We start from the raw sequence: 12,265 nt of genomic DNA on the forward strand, positions 1-12,265 counted from the left end.
TCCTGTCGACTCTGAGTGTGAGTGTGATTGTAGCCATTTTCTCAAAAATTGCTCGTCTTAGCTAGCCTATGCACATGAACCCACTCGAGCCAAAGGTGGCAGCTGTTACACATCTACAAGAAGCTTATACACTGTTGGGAGCATTTCAGTTTGTTTATGGATGAGGCAAAATACAACCTAAAACAATGTGTCATGCCCTCCAGTTTCTGGAAACTTCTAGAAGGTCTTTTGTTTCAGCTAATGTTTGCAGCTAATGTTAACATCTTTTGTCCTCATGATCCCACATAGATCTTTCTCTTCATTCTGCACCAACAGGCAACACTGGGGTTCTAAAAGCTCCCAAGACTAGTTCCAGGGAGTGACAAGTCCCAAAAGGCAAAGTATATGAATTAGCTGGTGCTCCTCCTCAATATCTCTGGTGAAAAACTGTCACCGTGGCTGGGAAATAGCAGAACCCATTGTAATGAAATGCTTAAGATTAACCCCAAAGTATGCCTTGAATATTGTGGCAGCACTGTGGATTCTAATTGCTGTCTAAAAGCATCATTGCAGCCTAAGTGCTGGTATTAGACAAGGGTGCACTCTGTCCAATGTAGTTTGGCTGCAATTGAAAGTATCATTAAAAACTTTCTTAATGGGATGCAAAAAAAAAACACCTTAGAAGACAAAAGGTGTGTTTGACCCTCCAGCTGTGACGCCACACTGAGTGAGAAGAAGTGAGGCCACACTGAGGGATGACTCCACACTGAGGGAGAAGCAACCAGGTCTAGATAGGAAAGAGCGGATTTGAAGGCAAAAGTGCAGAGAGCCTTCTCCAGTTCCAAGTCTAAGGCTGCCTGACTTCAAGCTGTGTCAACCACACTCTGAGATAGCATCAGCTGTCCCCACTTTTCCCACCCAACAATTGTACCTACAGATCTACATCTTATGAATATTTCATTAGGCTACGAATTTGAAAATAATCACTAGTCTCTGAATTATTGAACTGTTTTTGCCAAAGTCTTAAATTATTTTTCCTGTAATAAAATAAAATGTATTCAGTGGGAAACAAGAGTCCAAAAAGGCAAATAGCAACCTGAGTTCTAACAGCTGAGAGTCCAGCCGTGCTGGTTTTCTTTACGACATAAGTGGTCCACTTGGCTGATAGCAGCAGAGGCTTGGGTCAATACTGTCATTCCTGCCTGCCAGAGCTCTTGACTTCATGCATTCTCTCTTGAATTAACTTGACCGCAGGCTATTTCTCGCAGGGTATAATGAAGAAATTGGCCAAAGTTCCTGCAAGAGGTATAATGTTGATGTGAATTCTTCAAAGCATGTAAGAAAGCTTTCAGGACTGGAAAAGTCATGGTGAACAAAACAAATTTCTTTTCCTTAATATTATAGGAATAAAGGAATCCAAATTTGGGAAGAAATACACGAACAATAATAATATGCTACAGACAGGTGTCAGAGGTGACCATGTGACAGGTCACCACTCATTGAGAATATCTGTGGAATGTGGTAGGTGATGTGATCTGTGTGTGTGTCCACATGTATATAGGTATACTTATGTCAATGTATATTGTATATATGAATATATGACAAACTAGTGGTAATATAACATTATCACAAAGTTTGTGATGTGCTGGAAACTCACACAAGAATATCACACTTAATACTAGAGGAAGATAACACCAATAAGAGGTAAAAAACAGAAAAGTCAAAAGTATTCCCATGATAGAGGGGATGCTGAAAGGGAAATCTCCAGAGAACTATAGAGCTCGTGTTGATACCCAAAAACAAGAATGAGCCAGTTGTACTGTAAAATTGTCTCACAGTTCAACCCCTGCTACTCATGTCGTTGTGTCATGCCCTCCCATCTGAGAGGAGAAGACAGCCATGCTATGCCCAGAATACTGCCCCAAAGACACTGCTATAACATACCCACTTACAACAGTAAGTGCCAAGTCTATAGTGTTTTCGCAAAGCAGTAAACGTAAATATATGAGCCAAAGATTTTGACAAGTTGCTTTCTTCCATAGGAGAATCTCCTTTACCCAGTGTGGTCACCATCCACATGTACTACAAAATATATGTAAGGAAACTTCGTGGGGATCCATGGAGAGACAGACTTTATGTCAAGATATTGCTGAGCAGCACAGCATGAACTGTAGAAGAAGCAATAGCACGCTTGGTAGGTGCTCCTTGTACCCAGAAAGGAGGATGAATTCTGATTTTCTAAAGAAACAATAGCAATTGATATTTTGGGGAACATAAAAGAAAATAGAGACAAACAAGTGAGTAAGAATAAGTAGCCTGTTGTAGATTAGGAGCTTTGGAGAAGGGAGATTCATAGATTCAGACTCAAATCTCAGCTTTGTTCTTTACTATTTCAACTAAGATATTGAGTCTTCATGTACTTATATGAACCACTGAAATAATCAACCCCAAGAATGTTGAGAAAGTGTGCAAAATACAGTACAATTAGGCCTAAATTATAAGAAGTACCAATAAATGTTACTTCTCTTTGTGTCATAAAAGAAGTACATTTTGAGAGATAGTTGGATAGATAGTTAGATAAGTAGATGATAGATAGATAGACAGACATACAGACAGGTAGATAAATAGATTATAGGTAGATAGGATCTTAGTTTGTGTTTTTATTGTTGTGAAGAGACATCTTATAAGAAAATATTTAATTGTGGGGGCTCACTTACAGTTTCAGAGGTTTAGTCAATTATCATCTCGTCGGGGAGCACGGCAGCCTCCAGGCACAGGTGGTGCTGGAGCTGAGACTGCTACATCTTGTAGACAACCAGAAATCAACTGGGCAGTATCCCAAGTATGGGAAACTTCAAAGCCTGCCCACACAGTAATACTTCCTCCAGCAAGGCCATACCCACTCCAACAAAGCCGCACATCCCTATGCGATTATGGAATTATGGGGACCAATTACACTCAAACTAATATAGACAGATGAATAAATTATAGATAGATGATAGATATATACATATATACATAGACATAGATACAGATGCAGATTAGATATGTAGATAATAGATACATACATACACTCATAGATAGATAGACACACTGATAACCCAAATGTGGTCCATGAAGTCTTGGAGGGCCAAAAATGAAGATCTAATTATATATGTTTGAGTAAAACTAACAAGGGAAATGGTACAAGAAAACATAGTGGCTACTTGGAGTATCTTCCAGTAAGTTCAATTTATTTAAGCAAATGAATAAAAAGAAGGGACAGTCACGCCACCAAAGACTTAGAGGAAGAGACAGAGATGCATTTTTAAAATGAACACAAATGTCATGAACTGAGCTTAGCATGACAAAAAGTGCAGAGACAAAAAAAAAAGCCCTATATAATCCGGGTGATGCACGGTGGGACCCAGCAGTTAGGTGGAGGCAGGGGTCAAGCTTAAGCTGCACATTAACAGCCTATTTCCAAACAAAACTTACTATGCTATGTTTGAAACAAAGAAGCAAGAATAAAATAAAAGAATACTATCTTATTCAAAAAGACGGTGCGATATTATCAGGAGGTGTAAAACAAACTGCTTTTGCTTTATAATCATCTTTGCCAAGGAGGATGATCATCAAACAGAAAAGGGAAGAGTAAACACAATTAAGGCATCAAGACTAAGAGTGTTGAGCTGATAGGAAAACTGTGTCTTGGCTCAGGTAATTGCCCTCAGGAGAAAGAATTTGCAAATATAGTTGGAGAGCCACTGTCGGTAATTCTTGAATAATCCCGTGGAACCAGAGAGACCAACGATCTGCAAATGGGTAAAAAACTGTAATTCCTAAGTAACAAACGCTTTCTAATAAAACCGATGGCCAACCAAATTAAGTAGATGGTAGGTGAGCACGCTAAGAGGAAAACAGTTTCACTGGAGCCAACATGGGCTCTCTAAGATGACATTCAGCCAAAGCAGCCTCATTCCTTTCCTAACAAAAGTAATTTCATGAGAAATTAGGAGGTGCTGCAGCAGACCTACGAAATCTGAGAATGAAAACAGAAAGGACTGTTTTATCTTTCGCTTAGGAGAAAGTGGACTAGAGGGAAAAACCTGTATTCAAGATAGCCATGAGATATTAAAGTCACTGTTGTGTCTCTCAAACTTCAGCTAAAATGCATGAGGAAGCTCTTGGGCCACTCATCAGATGAGGAGTTGGTACCTCCCCTTTGTCTCAAGCATCTGTACTTGTACTATTGGGGGGGGGCGTGTCACAATGCATTGCAATGCTCTGGCTAATTGTCCATCTCCCTAGTAGATGGTAAAACCCTCTAGGCTAGGACCAAGTAATAGGTCTAACATCATGTCTCACACAGGTAGGGTGCCCTCCAAATGCTTGCCAGTGTAAGACATGAGTGCATAGAAGAATTTGAAAAGGGAATGTCATGGAGATGTAGCTTCTGTTTTAATACAAGAAAAACATATTATAATTAGGAAATGTTGGGATTTCTTCAAGCATAATAAATTTCTTATTCTGAAAGTATTTGAGGCCTGAAAACTCAATTACCACTTTGAATACCACTTTGTATTCTATACGGTTCAACAGAATGACTTTTAAACTCCCTTTCAACTCTAGCCACAAAGCAGCACCACCATTTATTGTGAAAGGAAGTTGGTTACTAAGAAAAATGAAGATCCACTGCCTCAAAATACCAGAAGAAAATTATCTATGCAGATCAATAAGCTTTAGAAATCTAGCTTATTGCTTGTTTTCTTATGCCTTCATTCATTTTCGGCACTTCCCATCTTTCCCAGAAGAGGGCTTTCTACAGACTGAGTGGATAAATGTTGCTAAACAAGCTGTTTTGTGAGTGAAAGAACAATTAGGATTCCAATCCAACAATTCTGGGTCCCAAGAAAAGAAAACAGCGCTGAAGTTCAGAGGGACATCACAAATGTCACCAAACTCTTTGTGTGCAGAACCAAGTCAGAACAAACTCTAATGCAATTTCACGTTCTCTGTTGTCCTGAGGATTCTACAGAGACATGGAGACAGAAAGCCCGCCGTCTCAGGACAGTGATAGTATTCTAGACATGGGAAGTGTCTCTGTAGACAAAAATGAAATGTTAGGCAATAACTTCAATTTCCAGAGAGATTAGAAAAGAACCAATGAAGATAACACATAGAAGAAGAGGGAAAGAAAACCAGCTTTCACCATAATCACCGAACACCAGGCATGTTTCCTAAATCATGGAAAGACAAAATAGTAATAACAATGTCTTTTAAACTTTGACCTGAAATACAGCCTAAAGTGTACTTAAAGGGCAGAGCAAACATTGAAATTCAGTGTCTATGGCTCTACAACATGAATGAAAGTGGATAAGCAAATGGTAGTCCAAGGAATCAACCTGGGTTATTATTCTCCATTTACTGCACACACACACACACACACACACACACACACACACACACACACACACACACACTGAAGATATTTACATGTATCTGCATATATATGCATAATAAGTTCAAGATGACAACAAATTTGGGAGTCCTATCTTATTTCTCACTGTTGGTCTAAATGGATGTAAATAAAACACTACAGAATCTCAAACCAACATGAACTTGTATTCTGCAGCTACCAGTCAGAAGTGCATAATCAAAAGAAGCATTTATTAGCTATAACTCTCGAATGACAGACATTCTTAATTTATTTTGGTTGATGAAATGGCAACTGGACTGCTGAACTTATCATTTTAAAGAACAGTCAGAAGGTGTCTGCTGGATGGAGGCCATTTTGATGGTATGTATTGTAAGGAACGATCCCACCATCAGAAGCATCACAACCAGGTTTCACATGTTCTGGTAACTGTGAATATTCGTTGGATATTCATTGTTCTATTTGAGTTCAAACAAGAGAGAGCAAGGCTTACCCGTGAACTAGAGGTGAGCCATGTTCCATTGACAAGAGACATGCTGAAGGAAGAAATGAAAATCTGGTGGGACAATAGTTGGTAGTCCATGGGAAGCTAGAGAATTTGCACCCTGGCATTTTCAATTCCAGCAGGGACAGAAGTGACCGATTTTTCCATCCTTACCACCCTTGTGGTCACCCTTCTGTCGGTTTCTAAATGATTCTCTGCAGAGAGTGCTACCTCTCTCTCTTGTCACTTTCTTTTCCCTTTTCAATTTGTCCTCTCCAATCTAAGAGATTTAGCTTTCCAAAATCAAATCCAACCATGTTATTCCTCAGCTACATGTTTGCCTTGGAAGTGAAAACTAAACTTCTGGGAGCAGCCTTAGACAAGTCCCACCCTGGCCCTCTGCCCTTCTGATGTGAATGCCTGACTCTTTCCACCTCACAAGTTCAAATGCAGTAACACAATTTCTCAACATGTTCTCTCATACTCTGCCTCCTCACACTTTTGACATTTATAAACCCCTTTGTCTCAAATGCCTTTTATGAGGAAAGATCAACCTATGCCTTGAGACACCCTTGGAAGGGTGTAGGGTGAAGCCTTTCCACCAGCCTGGTTCCAGAGCCACATCTGTCCCAAATAAACACACAGGAGGCTACATTACTTATGAAGCTGTTGGCCGTTTGCTTGATTTCTAACTGGCTATCTCTGACTTAAGTATTTACTCCATAATTGTTAATCTAAGTATTTCTCTTACCGGAGAAAGGGTCTGGACTTCTTACCCCTATGGCGGTTACATTGTGACTCCCTGTGTTTCTCCTTCCCAGAGTCCTCCTCAACTCCTAGTTCCACCTATCTTGCTTCCCTATTGGCCAACAGTGCTTTATTCAACAACCAATAAGAGACAGATGTACAGAACAGCATCTCCCATCAGAAGGGCCTTCTCTTATACTTCTATGAAGTATAAGAAGTATATTTTCTATCTTCTTTTGCACAAATATCTACCACATCAATACATGTATTTTATTATACTCTTGTTATGCAACTTTCCTACCCAGGAGAGTAAACACATATCAATGTTTTGGGGCTTATTTACCTTTACCTTTCAGGATTACCCTCTGCCTGGAAATGAAAACAAAATCCAGTGTCTCAGTGACGGGTGAGCAAACAGATGAGTCCTCTCTTTCATTAAAATTTGAAGACCTTGACATCTTGGTGGACTGATCACCACTTTTATTTATAACATAGAAATTATGTTTCATTTTTCCACTTTCGCTATACCTCTTATAGGCAGCCCTTGCCTGTCGATCCAAGGTCACAGTCTCCAAAAGCAAGGGACAGGTCCCTAAAGGGAGCAGATGAGCCCTGAATCCTGTGGGGACTCACTACAGCATGAAATGTCAACTAACTAGCAGTTACAAACATCTCTGTTGGAAATAACCTGCGCATGTCTGACGTATCTGTTGAAACTCAAGCACGGAAACTGAAAGGTATCATTTGAAAACACACCTTACTATGTGTCCACTTTAGGGAATGCTTTTAGCCCTCAAGCACCATCTTCTTTCCCTGGGATAAGCCAATGTGTACAATAGGAGAACCAAGAATATCTGTGTGTGGCCATTCCCAAGAGTCCTGACCCTTGTTCATAAGGAGCCAAGAAGAAGAGCTGAAGCTGGACCATCACATGAGATGGTCCAGAATCCCTCCATCATTAAAAGGAACACGTATGAGGGAAAGAAGAAAATTCACATGAGATTCCTGTCATAAAATTAAAGTTAAATCTTCATCTCACAGTTGTTTCTCAGAATGTCAAAAATAGGCACTGATGGTTCTAAAGACTAAATGACTACTGTAGAAGTTCAATCAGATACCATGAAGTAATATATACACACATGCATGCATGCATACACACATACATACACACATCACACACACATCACATACACACATCAGACATACATACACACATGCATATATACACATGTGCACACAGATAAGCATGCATATACACAGGCTCATATATATATACATACATACATACATACACACTCACATACATATGTACAGATGTACACATATATGCATGTATACGAAATGAAAAATAATGTGAGAAGGCATTCAGCATTCTATTTCATGGACATTGTTTCATGCTGATGCAGGTTGATTAACACAATATGGATTGAAGTATGTGTACTCTAAGTAAGAGTGTTCATGTTAAAGGGTGTTTCACTTCCCTGTGAAGAGAATCATTTGATGTAGTCAGGCAGGAAGCTCTGATCCACATCAAAAAGCAATCAACAAACTCTTTGAGTGCATCTAGAAGGATAATTTAGATGGTCTTTAACAAGGATTATGAAAACATTATTGCATGCTTACATGTTTGCTGTTGACTTGTGAAAACTAAAATGACACTCCAAATAGAAAACCTGGACAACACTGACAAAGCCACAAGAGATCTGTGTGCATATAAGGCACAAGCTTATGTCAGTGCACACACAAAGAAACCATCGACACTTTCCTTCAGCGCATCCCCAGCTCTCATATTTAAAAACAGTATCACTACTTTCAAGTTGCTGTAAGAATTCTTACTTACAAGTAGGTTGACATCATAAAGTCCAGCTGTTGCATACATTGCAGACAAATCCTCCCTGCTTTGGCCCTACAGGAAAAAGCAGGGAGCCCCAGCCGCTCTCAGGCAGGTCATGTGTCATTGGTGACCACTGGGAGTCAGCACAGCCATGGAGCTGCACAGCTAAACGATTGTGCACTCCTGGCCTTTTCTAATCCATTTGAAATAAACCTGATATTTATCTATCTCCAATCATCCAATCTGCAAGGCACACACAGAAGGGTAAATCGTTCCCTGTCTCATGGCAAACTACCGAAGCATCCCCTTTCAGGAGAACTGACAGGAAGCGTTCTGCCACACCTATCCAGAGGGTTTTCTTCCCCCAGACCCTTCTAGCTTATTCTCCCAAGCCGAATTTTACTGTTCCCACTATGCAGCCAGAGCTGACTACTGGCCTTATTCAACAATGTGCCCTTCCTAGTCCATCTTGGAAATCATGTGCAAGAGCCTGGGGTTTTGCTTGGAAGTAATTTGGTCACCAGCAAGTTGGCCTCTTTTGTTGGGAAATTCAAAGAGTTGAAGCACTGTGATGGAAGCCACAGTTAGAATGGCTTTCTCTCGGCACCATATGTAATCTGCTTTACTGCAGAACTACAAAGTTGCTGTCTGTGCACACAATTTTAACATTTCTGGTTTTTATGGCATCTTACTTACAGGAAACTCCCAGCTGTTATAATTTGTCTCATCCATTGCTCTCTTGTAGAAGCAGCCTTTGTTCCTTTTCTTCAGTGCCGGGGACTTGCTGGGTTTCACCTGATGTGATTTGTCCAGGCATTAATAATGCATCTTCAAGATGCAAGATGCATGAATTCCTTTAGTAACAGATCTGCTGGCAGAGGGCTGCATCACATTGTACAGCTTTGCTGGGGAAAAAAATAAAAAATAAAAGGAAAGTGAGGGGACAAAGGGAAGGTCATGAGTCTCAGAGGGGGAGCAGTGGTTATTTCAGGAAGTCATTTTCAACCAGCTCGTGGTGATGTCAAGGGCACAGAATGGATAACAAATTTTAGATCGACAATTCCCTTTTTTAAAAGAAAGCTTTTACCAAATTGGAAACTCCTCCCCAGAGATGACAGACTTGAACACACAGATGGCAGTTCCTAGAGTCCTGGGATATAGCTGTCCGTAGATTTTACCTGGTAAGATATCAAAGGCTGTCTTCCATTCGTATATCCTTCTCTCTTCTCTTCCTTTCTCCTTCTCTATGCCAATACACACACACACACACACACACACACACACACATATATACATACATATACATACATACACACATATATGCATATATGTAGTATTATCTTTACTTAAGTGTTTGTATGTGTAGGTATGTGTACAGGAGTACAGTTCCCTTCAAAGGCCAGAAGAGAGAGTCAGATTCTCTGGAGCTAGAGTTGCAGTGGGTTGTGAGTCACCCCACATAGGCCCAAACTCAAGACCTCTATAAGAGCAGTCTATGCTCTTCACCCTGGCCACCTCTCCTGCCCCCTCAGTGGTCTTGATAGCGTCACCCATATGTGTGCTTTTGAGGAGCTGCTGTTTCCAGCTGCTTCATGGCCACACATAAGTGGCTTTCCACAATGGTCCTGAAGAGAAGGCTAGAGTGCTCTTCAAGATAGAATTAAGGGTAAAATTGTGTGGCAAGTTCACAGTGGGTATACATTCTCCACTTGGCATAAAGACGCGTATGGAGGCCTACTCTGCCTCCTAAACCAAATAGCAATCTCTACAATGGTGGCTTGAACAAGTGAAGACAGGACAGGGGACCCAGTTACAACTAACAAGGGACTGGGTCCCTGTAGGCAATAAACCCTGCGAGCTGGTACTCCTGCCTCCAACGAGATGGAGTTTTTAACTCGAGGCTAGCAATACTGCCCATCTTCAGTCTCTAAGGTTTTCTTAAGAGACAATGGATTTACTATATAATGATGAAATCAAGAAGTTCATCCCCAGAAACAGTAGCCTGTGTAGATAGATGATCATTTTACTTCCCGCTTGTATGAGGAATCCTGACAAGATCTGTCAATATACAAGCAAACCAGACTCTCCACAGGGTCATTACCCTGGGTTCACCTGCCTGCTACCCCCATCCTCACCACGGCAGTCTCTTTCCCTCCGCCCCCAAGAAAATCTCATTTAATCAATAACATTTGCTTTCAGGGCGGCTCTCCTTTACTGCTGTTCCATCTCTGTCTGGGTTGCCATAGCAACTACTCTCAGAGCAGTGTGATACTCAGTTTATACATTTCAACCCTGTCACATGACTGACTACCTGCTTTTACTTTAATCATTGCTGGAGGGAACACTCAAAAAGTGGCCGCTTCCTGCTTCCTGTTGCAATCCCACCAACTGCCACTGTGTTTCGCATTTCCTCCCTCCACCCAGAAAATGTGTTAATTGAGCTCTCTTCTGAAACAGAGGGACAGGAAGACTGCCTGCAGGGTGGGCGTGGGGGTGAGAGGACCCAGACCGCTGGGATTAGTGGAGCCCTGAAAGCCCTGTGGCCAAATTCAGCTTTGTCTCTGGAGAGACGCTCTCAGACGTGCAGGGTCTCCCTTTAAGATTCTTAACTGGAAACAAAAATGTCTGACTTCATTCTGGCTTGAGACCCGTCTCAGGCCCCACGATACTCATGGCTTCGTGTAGCCATTTTGTGAGCATCCTGCAAGGCCACACCAGGAACTTGGGAATCTCGGGAGCCTCCCTATTTTTGTAGTTTAAAGGGGTCTGTTTAAATCACATTATAAGCCTAATGAAACATAGCTAATGAAGTACAGATGTCCTGTCAGACTGGGAGATCCAAGTCCCAGAAAGAACACATGAAAGGAGCCTTGGCAAGGGAGACAGACAGTTCATATGCTAGTCCCTCCTGTTTCCCCACTTATGAGTTCACTGCTGCCTCTGCACTGTTTCTACTGTTTCCTCTGCACTGCAGCCTTTAGGTCAGTCATTCCTGGGAAATTCACAGCAGGCTAGATTTGCTATCCTTGGCTTAGGCCCTTGCTTTAGACAGATGCAATTAAAAAGGCCACATATTGAAAATTAGATGCATAAGCTCCCGGTTGTCTTTGTTCTCTTTGTTCTCAAATGGACCCAAGTCCCATGACCTCATGGAAACAGGCAGACCTCTATGATCTGACTTCCCTGTCTGTTGGGAATTGGGTCAGGAAAGCTCTGAAACCAAGGGGTGGTGGCCACTGTGTTCCCTCAGTGCTTGAAGATATCAGCATTACCTCAGCAGATGGACGTGTTCCCAGCAACGATGGAAAGTCACAAAATGGTGTTGCTTCTACTAGAAAGGGGGGTTCAATGGAATCCGGTGTTCAAGCCCTACTTAGGTAAAGCATCCAGAGAGAGCTGGAAACCCCAACAGAGCAGCTGCCCAGTGGTGGATAAGAAAGCACTCTACAAAAAGAGACGATTTAGCTGCTAAGTGTCTGTCACACAAGTATGAGGATCAGATATGACAGAAGAAGGAGGAGGAGGAGGAGGAAGGAGGAGGAGGAGGAGGAAGGAAGGAAGGGAGAAAGAAAGAAAGAAAGAAAGAAAGAACGAAAGAAAGAAAGAAAGAAAGAAAGAAAGAAAGAAAGAAAGAAAGAAAGAAAGAAAGAAGAGAACCAGCTCTGGGAGGTAGAGGACAGTAGGACCCTGAGGCTTGCTGGCCAGCCAGATTAGCCTAGTTAGTTGCCCTGGAAAGACAGGGAGGATAGCCCTAAGGAATGACACCTGAGGTTGACCTCTGTCCTCCTACCTGGTACACACACAC

General features: G+C 41.5%; 1 long non-coding RNA gene across 1 annotated transcript in view; it reads right to left on the reverse strand.

Annotated features, from left to right (window-relative positions):
- Positions 1–1,020: 1,020 nt before the first annotated feature.
- LOC121144346 overlaps positions 1,021–12,265 on the reverse strand; it is a 60,198-nt gene continuing 48,953 nt past the window's right edge. The window contains exons 3-4 of the long non-coding RNA XR_005881697.1: positions 9,157–9,365; positions 1,021–1,275 (exon numbers count right to left, since the gene is read on the reverse strand). This is a non-coding gene — a long non-coding RNA (uncharacterized LOC121144346). The remainder of the gene's footprint in view (positions 1,276–9,156; positions 9,366–12,265) is intronic.

This window comes from Mesocricetus auratus, unplaced genomic scaffold, assembly GCF_017639785.1.
Source record: "Mesocricetus auratus isolate SY011 unplaced genomic scaffold, BCM_Maur_2.0 Super-Scaffold_100015, whole genome shotgun sequence".
Taxonomy (NCBI): Eukaryota; Metazoa; Chordata; class Mammalia; order Rodentia; family Cricetidae; genus Mesocricetus; species Mesocricetus auratus.